At 39.7% G+C, this 13,260-nt stretch overlaps 1 protein-coding gene across 2 annotated transcripts in view; it reads left to right on the top strand.

Annotated features, from left to right (window-relative positions):
• Positions 1–13,260, top strand: part of sh3pxd2aa (SH3 and PX domains 2Aa) — a 315,840-nt gene that overhangs the window by 189,064 nt on the left and 113,516 nt on the right. The gene's annotated exons all lie outside the window — the stretch shown is intronic.

Below are 13,260 nucleotides of genomic sequence, written 5' to 3'. Positions count from 1 at the left end.
TCAGAGTGGACCTGGGAGCAATGATGACTGAGGGGTAACTCCACCTTCCCCAAAACTCCAGAACTCCCGAACTGAAGCCTCATCACCGGATGCAGTTGTGAGTCATACATCTACGGCCGGTGCCACACCAACAAAATGCCGAAGCAACTATTTCCAGATCAACACCGTATGAAAAAAAAAAAGTCAAATACTCTTCCATATCAGTAGGTGGCAGCCGGTAGCTAATTGCTTTGTAGATGTCGGAAACAGCGGGAGGCAAGGTGCAGGTAAAAAGGTGTCTAATGCTTAAACCAAAAATAAACAAAAGGTGAGTGCCCCTAAGAAAAGGCATTGAAGCTTAGGGAAGGCTATGCAGAACGAAACTAAAACTGAACTGGCTACAAAGTAAACAAAAACAGAATGCTGGACGACAGCAAAGACTTACTGTGGAGCAAAGACGACATCCACAATGTACATCCGAACACGACATGACACAATGTCCCCAGGAAGAAGGATAAAAACAACTGAAATATCCTTGATTGCTAAAACAAAGTAGATGCGGGAAATATCGCTCAAAGGAAGACATGAAACTGCTACAGGAAAATACCAAAAAAAGAGAAAAAGCCACTAAAATATGATGATTTCTGCTGGTGGTGTGCCTCTGGATTTTTTCAACGCAAAAAATGTGCCTGGGCTCAAAAAAGGTTGAAAACACTGCTTTAGGTGATGGCTTTCTTATTTACTTCAACAGTTGATTAACAACATGTTGTTACGGTTGTACAGGGGACGAAGACGGCACAGACGGGAGGGACGTTGTTTTAGCTCTGTTTATTTATATATATGGACAATATATATGAATAAGAAATAACAATGATAAACAAGGGAATGGAGTGTGACTAATCCAAAAGTGTATGGTGTGCGACTATGTGTAGGAATTAAATGAAGAGTGTTAACCGTAGTGTTGAGCGAGAGGCGGAAGTCCAAGAGTCCGTGAGCAAACGTGATTCCGAGGGGAGGAGAGAGGCGTCAAAAGTCTGTGTCCGGGCAAGAGGTCGAGGTCCAAGAGGTGGCCAGGGAAGCGGAGGGAATACGGGGAGACGAGACACCCAGCTCGTGGCGCGGGAACGGAGGTACGCTGCTGGAAGGCGACAAGAAGGACACGAGACAATCAAACACGACGGGGGAGAAAACACAGAGAGAGGAAAGAGGGCGTAGAGCTAGATATGTTGGGCTTACAGTACAGGACAGGTCGCTACGTTCTGGCCCCGGATAGCAGGTTGTGCTGGCTTAAGAAGGCAGGTCTTCTCATCAGCGACAGGTGCGTTGATTGCAGCTGCTTGCTGCAGCCGGACTGGCGCGCTCTTGGAGGTGCGCCCAGCGCAGCGCACAGATGAATGTGAATGGTGTGCGCCCGGGCCGTGACACGTGTGGTATTACTTGGTATCGCCCCCTCCAGATGTTTTTTTCTTGTTTTTGATGTATTTTATTACTACAAAACTAAACCGGGGTCAGCAACCCCATGCAGCTCTTTAGCAGTAGTGGCACCCTGGAGCATTATTAAAGAAGGATTAGCCCTGCGATGAGGCGGCGACTTGTCCAGGTTGTACACCGCATTCTGCCCGATTGTAGCTGAGATAGGCTCCAGCGCCCGCGCAATTCCTAAGGGATTAAGCGGTAGAAATTGGATGGATGGATGGATTAAAAATGGAAAAAGATGGGGGGTAAAATACAACCAAACGCATGTAAAATCTTCCACTCCTTCTTTGTCTCATTTTGTCCACCAAATGTTTTATACTGTACGTGAATGCACAAAGGTGCATTTTGTTGTTATTGACTTGTTGGGAGTGCTAATCAGGCATATTTGGTCACTGCATGACTGCAAGCTAATCAATGCTAACATACTATTTAGGCTAGCTGTATGTACTTATTGCATCGTTATGCCTCATTTGTAGGTACATTTGAGCTAATTTAATATCCCTTACTTTTATCCTCTTTGTATATAATTTAGTTTTGCATGTCTCATGACACATTATCTGTATGTAATATTTATTGGCTGCATTTCAGATTGTTGTTTGTGTGCCATGTTGTTCCAGACCACAGCAAACATTACCTAGCTTGCCAAAGATAGTAATATATCTACTAAAAGAAGACAGCCTGTCGTTTCCTTTAACTTGGACACACACATCTATACCTTTGGCCATTTCCAGGAGTTATCTCACCTTCTGAGTAGCCTCTGATTTACTAATGTTTTCTAATGTTGTAAAAATGTGTAGAATAAATATTATATTTCAACATTTCTGTCTTCAGCCTGCGGCACATAGTCATTTTGATAGTAGGCTATTATTGCTAATATAGACACTTACATCATGTGTTGCCTTCTTTATAAGACTTATTTCCAGCTTTTCATTTTTTACGGCTCCAGACATATTTGTTTGTTGTATTTTTGGTCCAAATATGGCTCTTTCAACGTTTTGGGTGATAGACCCCTTTGCTAAACGAGTCAGTTCATTATCGATTCTCTTATCGATTTTAATTTGAAAAAACAAACAGAAAGGTGGATTAGCATCAACTTTGTTAAGTTTAGAGGTAACATGACCTTGCAAAGCCAACAGTGAGGTTTTAAGAAGCACATAACATAGAAAAAAAAATATATTTTTAAAAATAGATATAAGAAATAAATAATTATTAAACAATCTTACATTTACGTTAACATTTACTTACACCATCTCTGTCCGGGGGTTTGTACTTAGGGTGGATAATCTTTGTCATCTGCCTAAAAATATGTTTGGGGTCCTGTGTGAACTCTGATCTGACTTGGGTGGCGAGAGCATAATGAGAGAACTGGGTGACGATATAAAAACAGGTGTGTGTGTAGCAGGTGAGAGGAAACGTTGTTGCTATGAAAGTTATAAGTGCTTGAAAGCTTTAAAAATGAAGCCTGCATGCTGCAAGGAAAATAATATAATAATAATAATAATACCTGGGATTTATATAGCGCTTTTCTAAGTACCCAAAGTCGCTTTACATGTTAAAAACCCATCATTCGTTCACACCTGGTGGTGGTAAGCTACTTTCGTAGCCACAGCTGCCCTGGGGTAGACTGACGGCATCATCATTCCAAGAATCGAGCCTGTGAACTCGTTGCGTTGGTAGTCGACTCACCGGGCCAACTAAAGGGGCAGTACGCCCCTAACTACGGTTCGGGTCTGAAGATACAGCCCAATGATAATAAGGTACCGTATTTTCCGGACTATAAGGCACACATAACTCCTTTTTTTCTCTCAAAATTCGACCTTTCGCCTAATGTACGGAGTAATTCTGGTTTTACTTACCGACCTCGAAGCTATTGTATTTGGTACATGGTACATGAAATGATAAGTGTGATCAGTAGATGGCAGTCAAACATAAGAGATACGTGTAGACTGCAATATGAGTGAAGTAAACAACACCAACATTTTATATGTTCCATTGAACATATAAAAAATTACACACGGCGCTCAAAAATCTATCAAAATGTTTTAGTAAGCTTTGGTAAGCTATGAAGCCACACCGCTTGGATTGTACAGTGCTTCAACATAGGAGTATTATTATGGTGTGTGTGTAAGGTAAGACATATTATCTGGCGTTTTGTTTCGCAATTTTATGCAAAAGCAACATTTCTTACCTTCTGGTACCTGCTGATCTGTATTTGGGGTCTGCATAAGTCCTGAAAAATTGCGCCTTTGTAGTCCGTGGCGACGCTGTAGTCAATAAACTTCTACTTTTTCTCTATCTTCTAGTTATGGGACATTCATCCTCCGCTGTTGCCATTTCTAATTTAAAGTCGTGTAAAGTTCTTACTTATATTTGTCAGTAAACTCGCCATGAAAGCGCTAAAACATACCGGTGTAGTGAGTTCACATTATTCACCCAAGGTTATTAGAGATTTCCGGTCGGACGGTTTTTCACGGGACACATTTCCGGCCTTGTTGTTGTTTTCGGATGAGGAGATGCTGCTCCATTATTGATTTAAGTAAAGTCTGAATGTCATTAAAACAGTTAGCTCCTTTAATGCGCCCTATAATTGACGTCCCTAACAAAAATGGACCATTCATCGGCAGTGCACCTCATAATCCGGTGCACCCTATAGTCCGGAAAATACGGTAATAATAGGAATGACTGAGTGAAAATCATAGTTTTAATATTGAGGATTTTCAGTAATGGCAACTATGAGATTGTGAAGACAAAAAAAGTTAAAAACAAGATAATTTGATAGAAAATCACATTAGATCAGGCTTGAATCTATATTTTGGTCTGTGACATTTAGACTCTCAGAATTCCAGTGCCTTACATAAAGGCTGTTACAGCTGACAAGAGAACTGTCCATTACGCATCTGTTTGAATGTTGTTTGAGATGGATGGGGTGAGGCTGGGGGTCACGTCCTGATCCCTATTTGTCCCACTGCTCTGACAATGAAGCATATTCTTGTTGCCAGCACACGGGGTGGGTGGAGAGGTCGCTATAAAGGGTCTATTCATCGGCGGGGGACGGATACATCAGAACATTGGGCATTGACGAAGGGGATATAAAGGACCAAAGTACTACCTTCGATTCAGCAATGAAAATGAAATCCCATTTCCATATGAGTTGGGAAATTGTGTTAGATGTAAATATAAACAGAATACAATGATTTGCAAATCCTTTTCAACCCATATTCAGTTGAATATGCTACAAAGACAAGATATTTGATGTTCAAACTCCTAAACTATTTTTTTTTGCAAATAATAATTAACTTAGAATTTCATGGCTGCAACACGTGCCAAAGTAGTTGGGAAAGGGCATGTTCACCACTGTGTTACATGGCCTTTCCTTTTAACAACACTCAGTTAACGTTTTGGAACTGAGGAGACACATTTTTGAAGCTTCTCAGGTGGAATTCTTTCCCATTCTTGCTTGATGTACAGCTTAAGTTGTTCAACAGTCCGGGGGTCTCCGTTGTGGTATTTTAGGCTTCATAATGCGCCACACATTTTCAATGGGAGACAGGTCTGGACTACAGGCAGGCCACTCTTTTACTATGAAGCCACGTTGATGTGACACGTGGCTTGGCATTGTCTTGCTGAAATAAGCAGGGGCGTCCATGGTAACGTTGCTTGGATGGCAACATATGTTGCTCCAAAACCTGTATGTACCTTTCAGCATTAATGGTGCCTTCACAGATGTGTAAGTTACCCATGTCTTGGGCACTAATACACCCCCATACCATCACACATGCTGGCTTTTCAACTTTGCGCCTATAACAATCCGGATGGTTCTTTTCCTCTTTGGTCCGGAGGACACAACGTCCACAGTTTCCAAAAACAATTTGAAATGTGGACTCGTCAGACCACAGAACACTTTTCCACTTTGTATCAGTCCATCTTAGATGAGCTCAGGCCCAGTGAAGCCGACTGCGTTTCTGGGTGTTGTTGATAAACGGTTTTTGCCTTGCATAGGAGAGTTTTAACTTGCACTTACAGATGTAGCGACCAACTGTAGTTACTGACAGTGGGTTTCTGAAGTGTTCCTGAGCCCATGTGGTGATATCCTTTACACACTGATGTCGCTTGTTGATGCAGTACAGCCTGAGGGATGGAAGGTCACGGGCTTAGCTGCTTACCTGCAGTGATTTCTCCAGATTCTCTGAACCCTTTGATGATATTACGGAGCGTAGATGGTGAAATCCCTAAATTCCTTGCAATAGCTGCTTGAGAAAGGTTTTTCTTAAACTGTTCAACAATTTGCTCACGCATTTGTTGACAAAGTGGTGACTCTCGCCCCATCCTTGTTTGTGAATGACTGAGCATTTCATGGAAGCTGCTTTTATACCCAATCATGGCACCCACCTGTTCCCAATTTGCCTGTTCACCTGTGTGATGTTCCAAATAAGTGTTTGATGAGCATTCCTCAACTTTATCAGTATTTGTTGCCACCTTTCCCAACTTCTTTGTCACGTGTTGCTGGCATCAAATTCTAAAGCTAATGATTATTTGCACATTTTTTTTTATTTTTTATCAGTTTGAACATCAAATATGTTGTCTTTGTAGCATATTCAACTGAATATGGGTTGAAAATGATTTGCAAATCATTGTATTCCGTTTATATTTACATCTAACATAATTTCCCAACTCATATGGAAACGGGGTTTGTATATTTTCTTGGATGCGTTAGTTATGTTCTCGGGATTTTGCTCTGTATTACTGTTTACAATATTATTTACACGTTGAAACTGAAGACGGGGGTCATCCTTATACGTTTATTTGCTCCAAATGCAATATAAGACAAGATACTTAACGTTTGAACTGGAAAACTTAATTTTTTTACAAATATTAGCTCATTTGGAATTTGATGCCTGCAACATGTTTCAAAAAAGCTGGCACAAGTGGCAAAAAAGTTGAGGAATGCTCATCAAACTCATCAAATATTTGGAACATCCCACAGGTGAACAGGCTAATTGGGAACAGGTGGGTGCCATGATTGGGTATAAAAGCAGCTTCCATGAAATGCTCAGTCATTCACAAACAAGGATGGGGCGAGGGTCACCACTTTGTGAACAAATGCGTGAGCAAATTGTCGAACAGTTTAAGAACAACATTTCTCAACAAGCCTCTGCAAGGAATTTAGGTATTTCACCATCTACGGTCCGTAATATCATCAAAGGGTTCAGCGAATCTGGAGAAATCACTGCACGTAAGCGATGATATTATGGACCCTGGATTCCTCAGGCGGTACTGCTTCAAAAAGCGACGTCAGTGTGTAAAGGATATCACCACATGGGCTCAAGAACACTTCAGAAAACCACTGTTAGTAACTACAGTCCGTCGCTACATCTGTAAGTGCAAGTTAAAACTCTACTATGCAAAGCCAAAGCCATTTATCAACAACACCCAGAAACGCCGCCGGCTTCGCTGGGCCTGATCTCATTCACAAACAAGGATGGGGCGAGGGTCACCACTTTGTGAACAAATGCGTGAGCAAAGTGTTTAAGAACACACATCTGTGAAGGCACCATTAATGCTGAAAGGTACATACAGGTTTTGGAGCAACATATGTTGCCATCCAAGCAACGTTACCATGGACGCCCCTGCTTATTTCAGCAAGATAATGCCAAGCCACGTGTTACAACAGCGTGGCTTCGTACTAAAAGAGTGCGGGTACTAGACTGGCCTGCCTGTAGTCCAGACCTGTCTCCTATTGGAAATGTGTGGCGCAATATGAAGCCTAAAATACCACAACAGAGACTGTTGATTGGTAAAAATGCCCCTGTGACAACTTTTTTGCAGTGTGTTGCTGCCATTAATTTCTAAGTTAATGATTATTTGCAAAAAACTATGTTTCTCAGTTGGAACATTAAATATCTTGTCTTTACAGTCTATTCAATTTAATATACCGTATTTCCTTGAATAGCCGCAGGGGCGTTAATTAATTTAAAACCTCCTGTCACACCTGCGTTTACCGGAAACCGGCGGGATGGCCGTGCATGCGGTAATTATTTTAAAACCTCTTCTCACTCCGGCGTTTACCAAAAGGAATCCATAAAATTTAGGCGTGCGCTTTGAGTGTGATGTAAGCATACCATCATGAAAAGCACATTTAATTAAAAAAACGTTATTATGGTCTTACCTGTACTTATAAATGGAGTCCATTTGCAGCTCCTTCTGACCAAAAGCATCGATAACTTGTTTATAGAAGTCTTCCTTATTTTCTTTCTTCAGTTTTAAAAGTCTCTGTTTCGATGGAGATATTCCTTTAATTATTACATCCAGCTTCGATTGAAAGTCCAGTTTAGAAAACTGTTTTATTTTAGATACCGGTATGAAATCCTTGTTAAAAGAAAAAAAAATCTCTTGCTGCGTGTGTTCACTTCTTCTGCAGTACCGGAAGTCGCAAGAAGGATCACTAGCGCGGCAGCGCCCTCTACCACCAGGAGGCGGGAGTCATTTAATGACTTATACAGTATTTCACACACGCAGCTACGGTATATTAATAAAACATAGCTGCTTACTGTTCTCTTTAGCATACTGTACCGGTATTCAATAGCTTGGACCTTAAATCCTACTGAAAAGCTCTTTATCTTTTTTCCTTTGTGCGATTGTAAACTACTGAAAGCAGCTTCCTTTTTTTTTTTTTTTTTTTTTTTTTTTAAAGTTTTATTTATACATTTCAACATTTCAACAATCAAATAAGTACAAAAGTAGTACAAAACAGTACAAAAAGAATACAAAGCAGCGCCAGGGGGTTATAAATTCAAAGTAACTAAAATAGAATGCAAAAAAACATATATATAATATAAACAAAGTGCAAAGCCATAGGCTCACTCAATCTGAAAGCAGCTTCCTCCATTTTGAAAATGAGGACAGATGCGTCACTCGTGACGTAACGAATTTGACCCGGTGGAAGTTCTAGCCATATGTTAAATATTTTGCGAAACGAGTTTGACCCGGCGAAAATTATAGACATGCGATAATAAAATTAATATTTTGCGAAACGAATTTGATCCAGCTTCAATAATAAACCGGCGATAAGGCCAAGCATGCGTTAATTATTTTGAAAAACGAGTTTGACCCGGCAGTAATTCTAGACGTGCGAATACTATATTCCCTGCGCCAATTCAAGGAAATACGGTAAGTTGAAAAGGATTTGCAAATCATTGTATTCTGTTTTTATTTACGAATTACACAACGTGCCAACTTCACTGGTTTTTGTTTTGGTATAAAATACAGCAATAAAAAGACTTCATACAAGAATCTAATGGAACTGTGATTAAAAGTAATGGACCTCTCCTTACTTTTTATTGCTGTGGTTGTCTAGCTTACTGGAACGGGTGTTGTTGCAACTCCCCAAATATTTTTGGGGGTTGCAAATTATTTACAGATCATTTAATGGGTTGCACATTTTGTTTTCGTTTCAATATATTATTTTCATTACAAACTATTGTTTTCCGTTGCTAGTATTTTTAAGTCATTTTTTTGATTACGTCTCAACTTCATTCTTGCGGGCGGGCGTCCAGTGAACAATATGTTTGAAGCCTTTATTGGTCAGTCTTGAAAGTTGGCGTGCCTGTAATATGAAGCAGGATTTCTGTATATCCAGGATTGGTAAAGCCAAGTGTTTTTCAACCACTGTGCTGTGAGATACAGTCTGGTGTGCCGTGGGAGATAATCTAATTTCAACTATTTGGGTTAAAAATATTTTTTGCAAACCAGTAATTATAGTCTGCAAATTATATGTTGTTGTTGAGTGTCGGTGCTGTCTAGAGCTCTGCAGAGTAACCGTGTAATACTCTTCAATATCAGTAGGTGGGAGCCGGTAGCTAATTGCTTTGTAGATGTCGGAAACAGCGGGAGGCAGGGTGCTGGTAAAAAGGTGTGTAATGCTTAAACCAAAAATAAACCAAAGGTGAGTGCCCTTAAGAAAAGACAGTGAAGCTTAGGGAAGGCTATGCAGAACGAAACTAAAACTGAACTGGCTACAAAGTCAACAAAAACAGAATGCTGGACGACAGCAAAGACTTACTGTGGAGCAAAGATGACGTCCACAATCAACAATGTCCCCGCAAAGAAGGATAAAAACAACTGAAATATTCTTGATTGCTAAAACAAAAGTAGATGCGGGGAATATCGCTCAAAGGAAGACATGAAACCAACAAAAAGGAAAAGACACCAAAATAGGAGCGCAAGACAAGAACTAAAACACTACACACAGGAAAACAGCAAAAAACTCCAAATAAGTCAGGGCGTGATGTGACAGGTGGTGACAGTACACCTACTTTGAGACAAGAGCTATATTGATGCATGCTTAGTTATGCTTTAAAGTTATATCCAACAATTGCTACAACAACTTTTTACTGTCAACTGAGTTTCGTTTTTTAATGATGTCTGCTGGTGGTGTGTCTCCGCATTTTTTCAACGCAAAAAATGTGCCTTGGCTCAAAAAAGGTTGAAAAACACCGGGTTAAGCTTCTACTAGGATACGTTGCCAAGGTAATTTCTCCGCTGGAGCTACAGTTCCGGGGTACCTGGAAACCAGATTAGAGCCAAAAAAAATAAAAATAAATCCCCACCCAACAGCGTCTTTTTGGAGACGACAGATGGAAATGAGGTTTGAGATAACATCTGCTTGGTTATATTTCTTGTTTGCCCCTGCTGGAATTGTTCACTGACATGCACTGTCCTGTCCTATTAAGATAAATTACATTAGGGGGGGAAAAAAACAAAACAATGGACATTTTCTTTGAATTGCAGTTTGTGCTCATTAGTACAGGCTCCGATATACAAGATGAAAGGCTGTGCCTTAATCAAATTGACTGTTTCCTAGCAGCCATGTTGTTAATCTTATTTGAACAATTACATTCATAACAAATACTACTATGGGATTTTTGTTTACTGTGATTATATGAGCAATGTATAGATTAGTTTGCATCTAGATATCTCTAATATCAGCTGTTTTGACTCTCTCACAGTGGTATGTTGATTTTGACGCCGTATGTTTTTAGACAGGATTAAATTGGATTGTTTACGTCCTTGTTGTTTTTTTTGCTGCAGTGGGATGACGTGGCTTCATTTCAAGGGAGATGAGAGATTTATGATTGGGAAGAGGAGCTGAAGAGTGACTAACAACATATTGTTGCTTCTGTAGACAGAACCATACTTTTATTTGTATTTATTTATGTATTTATTGGACAGGGACAGTACAATGAAACATTGCTACTAGAGATGTGCGATGATGGCTTTTTTGCCGATATCCCGATATTGCCCAATTCTTAATTACCGATTCCGGTATCAACCGATACCGATATATACAGTGGTGGAATTAACACATTATTATGCCTAAAAAAAAATACTTGTTATGTTATGTTATTTTCATTTATTATGCTTGTGACTTTGGCCAGCGCCATAACGGTAATAGGCGATAAGTGGTGCTAAAAAAGGATTTCTGAACATAGGGCAGTTTGTTGAAATCGATTTTTTCCATTGGTGCAAAATGTAATATGCACTCATTTTCTGTTTAGATTATTTTCCCGATTATAATCTGGCAAAAACACAGGATGGTGGTGTAATAATATCAATTATATTTTAAAATGATTTCCAACTATTTAAACTAGAGATGTCCGATAATGGCTTTTTAGCCGATATCAGATATTGTCCAACTCTTAATTACCGATTCTGATATCAACCGATACCGATATATACAGTCGTGGAATGAACACAGTAATGCTGGATGCATTAAACAATGTAACAAGGTTTTCCAAAATAAATCAACTCAAGTTATGGAAAAAAAAAATGCCAACATGGCACTGCCATATTTATTATTGAAGTCACAAAGTGCATTATTTTTTTGAACATTCCTCAAAACAGCAGCTTGGAATTTGGGACATGCTCTCCCTGACAGAGCATGAGGAGGTTGGGGTGGGCGGGGTTTGTAGGGGGCAGCGGGGGGTGTATATTGTAGCGTCCCGGAAGAGTTAGTGCTGCAAGGGGTTCTGGGTATTTGTTCTGTTGTGTTTATGTTGTGTTACGGTGCGGATGTTCTCCCGAAATGTGTTTGTCATTCTTGTTTGGTGAGGGTTCACAGTGTGGCGCACATTTGTAACAGTGTTAAAGTTGTTTATACGGTCACCCTCAGTGTGACCTGTATGGCTGTTGACCAAGTATGCCTTGCATTCACTTGTGTGTGTGAAAAGCCGTAGATATTATGTGATTGGGCCAGCATGCAAAGGCAGTGCCTTTAAGGTTTATTGGTGCTCTGTACTTCTCCATACGTCCGTGTACACAGCGGCGTTTTAAAAAGTCATACTTTTTACTTACTCACTTTTTGAAACCGATACTGATCATTTTGAAAACGATACCGATAATTTCCGATATTACATTTTAAAACATTTATCGATATTATCGGACATCTCTAATTGCTACCCATAGTTAACCGATGTCAAAGTACAAACGACTTGTAGCCACAGCAACCATTGTCCCTGGTTAGGCTTTTTAATGTAGGATTGTTGCCAAACAGCTACATTTTTGCTTCATCTGACCACAGAACTTTCCTCCAGAAGGTCTTATCTTTGTCCATGTGATGTCAGATGAAACAAAAATTGAGCTGTTTGGCCACAATACCCAGCAATATGTTTGGAGGAGAAACAGTGAGGCCTTTAGTCCCAGGAACACCATTCCTACCGTCAAGCATGGTGGTGGTAGTATTAAGCTCTGGGCCTGTTTTTGCTGCCAATGGAACTGGTACTTTACAGAGAGTAAATGGGACAATGAAAAAGGAGGATTACCTCCAACCTAAAATCATCAGCCCGGAGGTTGGATCTTTGGCGCAGTTGGGTGTTCCGACAGGACAATGACCCTTAACACACGTCAAAAGCGGTAAAGGAATGGCTAAATCAGGCTAGAATGAATGTTCTAAAATGGCTTTCCCTGACTTAAACGTGTGGACAATGCTGAAGAAACAAGTCCATGTCAGAAAACCAACAAATTTAGCTGATTTTGTTAAGAGGAGTGGTCAAAATTTCAAGCAGAAGCTTGTGGATGGCTACCAAAAGTGCCTTATTGCAGTGAAACTTGCCAAGGGACATGTAAGCAAATATTAACATTGCTGTATGTATACTTTTGACCCAGCACATTTGCTCACATTTTCAGTAGACCCATAATAATTTCATAAAGGACAAGCGGTAGAAAATGGATGGATGGATGGAAAAGAACCAAACTTCATGAATGTTTTTTGTGATCAACAAGTATGTGCTCTAATCACTCTATCACAAAATAGAATAGAATAGAAGAACAGCTTCTCCCCTCAAGCCGTAAGACTCTTGAACGCATCATAATTAAATTTTCCCCTCAACTCCCCCCAAAATGGGTTATCTCGCTGGAATAAAAAAGACAATATAACATACATCCATAAACGTGGACGCATGTGAAAAAGTGCAATATATTTATCTGTACAGTAATCTATTTATTTATTTATATATATTTATATATATTTATTTACTATGTATATATAATTATATATTATTTATATTTATTTATTTATTTATATACGCACCCTATTCCTTTTTTTTTATCCTGCACTACCATGAGCTTATGTAACGAAATTTCATTCTTAACTGTGCTGTAAAGTTCAAATTTGAATGACAATAAAAAGGAAGTCTAAGTCTGAGAATAGAAAGTACTTTGTTGATCCCTGGGGGAAATTCAGCAAAAAAATAAGAGTTGTAGAAATGATTGGAAACTCAAGACAGCCATGACATTATGTTCTTTGCAAGT

Source organism: Entelurus aequoreus, linkage group LG18 (assembly GCF_033978785.1).
Source record: "Entelurus aequoreus isolate RoL-2023_Sb linkage group LG18, RoL_Eaeq_v1.1, whole genome shotgun sequence".
In the NCBI taxonomy this organism is placed as follows: domain Eukaryota; kingdom Metazoa; phylum Chordata; class Actinopteri; order Syngnathiformes; family Syngnathidae; genus Entelurus; species Entelurus aequoreus.
This window is presented reverse-complemented; position numbering and strand designations above follow the sequence as displayed.